Consider the following 6,524-nt stretch of genomic DNA (forward strand, 5'->3'; position numbering starts at 1 on the left):
GGTGATGGAGCTCTCGGAGGATGAGAAAAGCCTGGGAGAAGAACCGATAGAGAGAGAGATAGAGACCACGCAGAAAATGTTGGCGGGTTTCACCAAGGACCAACTTCTTGATATCGTGAAGCCTTTGCAAAGCACAGAAACATTGCAGAGGGGGTGCAGAAAGGGCCAACCACACTTATGAGAGCAGAGGCATACTTGCGGCAGAATCGCGGCAGACAGAAAGGACAAGACACGGTTGGTGATACGCATTTGGGAGGCATGGTGGTGGTAGACTCCATAGGTGTTTCCCTGTTTATGCTTCAGGAGGTAAATACAATTTTTGGTGCAACATTACCAGAGGAGAAATGGCCACGTTTGTTTAGGTGTAATTGGCATCCTATCTCTGAAAAGATGTCAAAGTCTACAGGAAATTTTAAAAATATAAAACAAGCAATAGGGGTCTTCCTTTTCGATGCCGAACAGGCCCGAATTGTAGAAGCAACAGGAGCTATAGCAGTAGTCGCGGCCGAGGAAACCCCCATGCGACCAGGGGTTGAGGAAGCCGCCATTGGCGTTACCAGATTGACCGATCCAGGTGTGATCTGCGGGATCGATAAATATGTTAATATTCTCGTCATATCACGAGCTAGAATTGGGCATTTTGTTGAGGCGCAGATCTTTGAGGTTGTAGACATGGATTTCATCCATGAGAGCGAAATTGTGAGCCAAGAAATGACCAACGTGATAGCACGCACACCTGTGCTAGTGCAGGGTAACCACAAGCCGATGACATCTAGCAGCGATAAGAGGCAATGGAACATGACTAGTGGGAACGATGTTTTTCAGGAGAAAAACATTAACAGTTGGGGAATCATACACTTCTCGGAAAACCCCAACGGGAATAATGAATTGGTGCAAAATTTTATAAACGAGATGGTGAAAAGCTTCAATATGGTAGGTATCTATATCAAAGCAAACAATGGTGTTGCTGTAAATGGCACGGTGCTTGCATATGGTGTGAAAAGTCGTGGCTTGAATGGGGAGTATTCAGCCTCTGCACACACGAATCACCAGTCTGTACCTGTGAATGTGTCCCAGTGGTTTAAGAGAACTCATGAGTTAGCCAAATGCCAAGGTGGTGTAATCCCTGACGGTTTGCAGTACAAAACAGATACTGTAACGGATAATTTGGATAAACCCGCGCTGTCCTTGATGGGAGTTAGAATTCTGACCTATACGTTTCTCTGCTCGTTTCGTCAAGGAGTGGATGGTGAACATTCATCTGTCGTAGCACCTTCCATGGATGATGAGTTGGACCGAGCAGGTGAATCGGTATGTATCGAGGCCGCTGGCAGTTGTGTAATATTCTGGCTGAGTGATCTTGTAGAGTCGTTGGTGACGTGGCTGGAGCATCTGAAGCCGTTACTGTATGCTTGTAATAATTCCTTTGGTAGGCATGAGAATTCTGATAGCGAATCATACTTCTGGGCCCTGGCACACCTAACGGCAGGGGAAGATATAATCGATTTTGGCAGGAATACTATGTTCCAAAACTAGAATTTTTTGTTGGTTTTATTGAGCCAGCCTCATTGCTCATGGTGTTTGAGAAAGATGACATGTCTTCCATTTTTCGATCACGGGGGAGCACCCATGATCTTCGGAATTCATTTCAGGATGAAGGGTTCATTTTAGAACCAGTTAATGATCCTTTCAATGGTTTCGATATATTAGCTGCAGAAGTTAATTGTAATGTCATTCAATCTGACGTGCTTTGCAGAAGATTAATCCGAAGTCTATGCGAGCAGAAGATCGCGAAGTTAAAATCTTGCAAATTGGGTGCAATGTGAGTTTAGATGTGGAAGCAGGGAATGCCAGTGCATGGCTGTGCCAGTTGGCCTTCACAGGGGAGATTGTTGGGAATGTGAAACCCAATGGTCACATGACCCTTCGTGCTCTTCCAACTGTTCATTTCATATCTGAATATGATTATTTAATGGCTGTGTGCAGCCCATGTATAGTGTGATTGATTAATAGAAGTTATTCCCTGCTGTGAGTGTGGATGTAGGCAAATTTACCGAACCACGATTAATCGTGTGTTGTTTGCCTTTTCTGTTTTTGTTATCGTTTTCTCTGCTCGTTCTAATCTTTACAAAATATTCGTTACATTTTACTTCCATTTGGACCACTAGAGAGATTAATGGCTATGTTAAACTATTCCATCAACTATATTAGGTTAAAATTTTATTACACCCTACATAAAATGGTAACAAATTATCACAAGGGGATTCAAAACAAGTATATAACAATATGTCCATGGCGAGCCAAACAAAAGAAAAATCTTTCTGGGAATGCTAAGTCGTATTAGATACTGACTTACTAAACCAAAATTTGACAAATTATCTATTAAAACATGAACTGTATCGTGTACAAATTTACATCTTTGAAATGGATTAAACTTGAACAATCAACTGTAAAGTTCTTTGACAAGATCAAGAGGAGCTAATACAACAAAAACAGTGCAAAAATTATAGTTCTGGCTTCCTCAAACAGAATTGCTTGAATGGCCTTTAGCTGGAGTCACTGCCTCTTCCTTCCACTTTAAAGATTAAGATTTATTGTTGGGAATGTGAAACCCAATGGTCACATGACCCTTCGCATTCTTCCAACTGTTCATTTCATATCTGAATATGATTATTTAATGGCTGTGTGCAGCCCATGTATAGTGTGATTGATTAATAGAAGTTATTCCCTGCTGTGAGTGTGGATGTAGGCAAATTTACCGAACCACGATTAATCGTGTGTTGTTTGCCTTTTCTGTTTTTGTTATCGTTTTCTCTGCTCGTTCTAATCTTTACAAAATATTCGTTACATTTTACTTCCATTTGGACCACTAGAGAGATTAATGGCTATGTTAAACTATTCCATCAACTATATTAGGTTAAAATTTTATTACACCCTACATAAAATGGTAACAAATTATCACAAGGGGATTCAAAACAAGTATATAACAATATGTCCATGGCGAGCCAAACAAAAGAAAAATCTTTCTGGGAATGCTAAGTCGTATTAGATACTGACTTACTAAACCAAAATTTGGCAAATTATCTATTAAAACATGAACTGTATCGTGTACAAATTTACATCTTTGAAATGGATTAAACTTGAACAATCAACTGTAAAGTTCTTTGACAAGATCAAGAGGAGCTAATACAACAAAAACAGTGCAAAAATTATAGTTCTGGCTTCCTCAAACAGAATTGCTTGAATGGCCTTTAGCTGGAGTCACTGCCTCTTCCTTCCACTTTAAAGATTAAGATTAATAAATTAATAGCCTTTCATGCTGCTCAAAATCAAATTCTAAAGATCCAAATAATAGAATTCAGTGAAGTTACATAAAAGGAAAAAGGTACAGAAATCCAGTCTGGCTAGAACCCCTGTCGGTGTATGAGATCCCTCATGCTGATAACCAGGGGATTTTCACTTCACCCAATTTCTTACACTCTTTTGGATTCTCCAAATAACTTTGAATATAGTTTTATAGCCGTTTTATAGTTTTTGTCAGTGTCAATTGAAATTCATAGTATCATAAACCAACAGTTTCAAAATTATACCAAGTGGTGCAAAGGAGTTCCATTATGATGACTCGTTCTCAACCCAATTAGAAGTCTGTCTATGTTAGCATATTCTCGGTGTATATGTGAGTTTTACTGAACTTTGAGATCTCTTGACTATAATTCTCTAACAGAAGTCAACCAGAAACCAGTGTACGAAGTGCTAAGGAGAATTTAAATTAGTTTGCAGGGGCAAGAGAACATCTCATCCACGCCTAACGAACTGAGGATGCAATGAAATTTATCTGTAAATTTTAACATGGAAGAAAATCGAATTGGTTGTAGAGCAAATAAAACAGAATTTCAAGCCTCATCTGATTACAATTGCCCCCGTATAAAGTAGCCCTCTTGAAATACAGAACATACCCGGAAACAGATCTGCCTTCTAATTGTTTTTCTATAGCGAACTAGTAAAAACCGCCAAAGTTCCCAATATGCAATTCACACAACTGGATTATCTGACAGAAAGAAAGGGCAACTGAATTGTCCGACAGAAGAAAGGGCAACTTGTGTATAGATTTAAGGTTAATCTTTAAAGTATTTACCTTGAGAGTAGCACGCTTCACTCGATTAAAATGGCAAGAGAAAGAGCAGGGCGGGCAACAAGATGAGCTCTGTGATAATCGTTGTATTGTTTGTAAATGTTTTAAAAGCGGAATTGAATGTATCATTCTAGAATGCTATACGCCACAGCGCTCCCTCGATCGAACAATTGCCCCTCCACTTCTGCGCCTTCACACGTGTCATCACACCAAAAAGACTACTGGGAAAGACAAATCCATGTCATTAACGATAATAACTCTTGCCTGGCAAATTTTGTGTACTATTTAATTTAGTGGGCAGTGGGTCAGTGGGCAGTGAAGGGTTATGATGAATGAATACATAGGCCTACCGCCAGTAAAATTGAAATGGCGCCTACTAGTTATCATTACTCAAACGGGGATAAGAAATTGATAGGTTAGAAGGCGAGTCGCACATGAGAGAGAGGAAACAAAATAAAATATTGAGAAATACGGAAAGCGATCCGTTTGTCAAGCTTAACAAGATGAAAATCGGTGGTCGCATTATTTAATTTATTTTTAATTACGATAAGTTGGCAGACCTACCAAGTTAGTAAACATAGCCAACAGTTTTACAAACCATTATCAGCGTTTGGCATGCATTGCCGTGGGCTGCAACTTCATTATTTTACGCTGTAAAATATCATCAATTGACGTGCTTTATCATCTTTTTTCACCTACTTTTCCCGCTGAAGAAGGCATTAGACACAATGTTTAGAAGTAAATTCTCAGTACAATGGAATAGAAAGTATTCGACGCAAAGTAGAGAAGCAAAATTCCAAGAGAATGGAATAGATAAGAAGTTTAATAGGCATACGGTGGTTATTTAGGTTCTATGTGAAGTTTATTTTAATGTTGAATGGTTTCAGATAAGTCTTGTTGACTGTAGGTTCTAACATTTCAAGGGATGATAAGATGAAGGTCGTATTTTGGACAAATTCAGTAAAATGGATACCCTTCAATCTTTGGCTCTTAGCTGAAGAGGTTCATTCTATAACTCGTGATCTCATATCAAGTAGCTAAACAAATCTTGGTTTGATATAAAACCTTCCATCTAAAAAAAAATTAAGACAAGGATTATCAAAATGTTTGGAGAGTAATATCAAGATCAAGAAAGGATGTTCATATCTTCTATTTGTCTTTATGGCAAAATCAACATATACACTAAGGGCGGGGCCTCATGAAAAGCCTTTAGGTACTCTTAAAGAGCGAGAGATCTTATGAGACAAAAAAATTATTACAAAATTAAATAGAATAATTTCCTATAAAAAAATAGTCTCTACTTTTTAGTTTGTAATTTTGAGGAGGTGCATTTAGGCTTAAGGTAAAAAAAATCTCACCAACTTAAAAAATTGTTTTGCCACTTATAATCATTTACAAGGTTTAGAATTATCTAAAAAAAAATTAGAATCAAAATTATCTCTCTTTATATTTTTTCCATTTATTTGTTAGTTAATCAATTATAAATTAATGTCCAAACTAATAACAGCAACAACATAGATACTTCAAATTACCATCTATACATATTTCAATAATGAAATTTATATTATTCATTGTTGTTATTCCATATAGCTTACTAAATAGAAGTTTGTTCTAGAGACTTTTCTCATGTATTTTGAAAGTTTAAACATTTATAGTTTTCCTCACTATTATTCCACAATGCTTACTTAGTATGGGTTTGTTTTAGAGGCTTCTATTGGTATTTTGAAAGTTTGATCATAGCGAAACTTATGCATCAAAGTTTGCAGCTTTAGCTAAATCTTTTTGTGCTTTGAATTATAGTGGTATTAGACATTGGATACTACATATCAATGTATTTATCATTTTATATGTATATACTCTATTGAAGTGAATATGTGTCACATCCATATTTTCTATGTCTAGTTATAAATACTTTTATAATGTATTTTATTGTTTATTAGTTCCTGAAAAATAATTATGATTGAAGTTGCTTATTAGTAGTCCATGTCTATAGGCGAAGACTGATATTTTTGGTGCTCTTATTTTTTCAATTAGTTTGGTCTTGGAAACTATGCCAGCAAAATAAAACTCATTTACTATAGTTTCAAGAATTTTGATTTTTAATTAAAGTAATATTTTGAGGTTTTCACTTTTTTTTTATTGGTTGATGATATTTTTGTTGGGGTTTTTGGTTTTTTTTCTGGAAAAGAAAAAATGCAGTACTTAATAAAAATGAGCAGTGAAAAATTTGTGATAATTTTATAATGTTTTGCAATCAGCAAACAATTGTTGGATCTATTGCCACGTAAGTGATCCATCACTGTATAGACTTTGATGAAGACATGAAAGAAGATGGAAATGCAAATGAAGATAATTATCTAGCTTTATCGTCTCCTTTGCCACAAGCTTATGT

At 36.7% G+C, this 6,524-nt stretch overlaps 1 protein-coding gene across 4 annotated transcripts in view; it reads right to left on the reverse strand.

Moving 5' to 3' along the window:
• LOC131044964 (uncharacterized) overlaps window positions 1-4,591 on the reverse strand; it is a 100,457-nt gene extending 95,866 nt beyond the window's left edge. For 2 of the 4 annotated variants that reach the window (XM_057978471.2, XM_057978475.2), the window contains exons 1-2: window positions 4,136-4,591; window positions 3,957-4,048 (exon numbers count right to left, since the gene is read on the reverse strand). The gene's annotated coding sequence lies outside the window, so the exon portion shown is untranslated. The remainder of the gene's footprint in view (window positions 1-3,956; window positions 4,049-4,135) is intronic. The other 2 variants (XM_057978482.2, XM_057978464.2) reach the window with 1 other exon arrangement.
• Between the last annotated feature and the right edge of the window lie 1,933 nt (window positions 4,592-6,524).

This window comes from Cryptomeria japonica, chromosome 3, assembly GCF_030272615.1.
Source record: "Cryptomeria japonica chromosome 3, Sugi_1.0, whole genome shotgun sequence".
Lineage (NCBI taxonomy): Eukaryota > Viridiplantae > Streptophyta > Pinopsida > Cupressales > Cupressaceae > Cryptomeria > Cryptomeria japonica.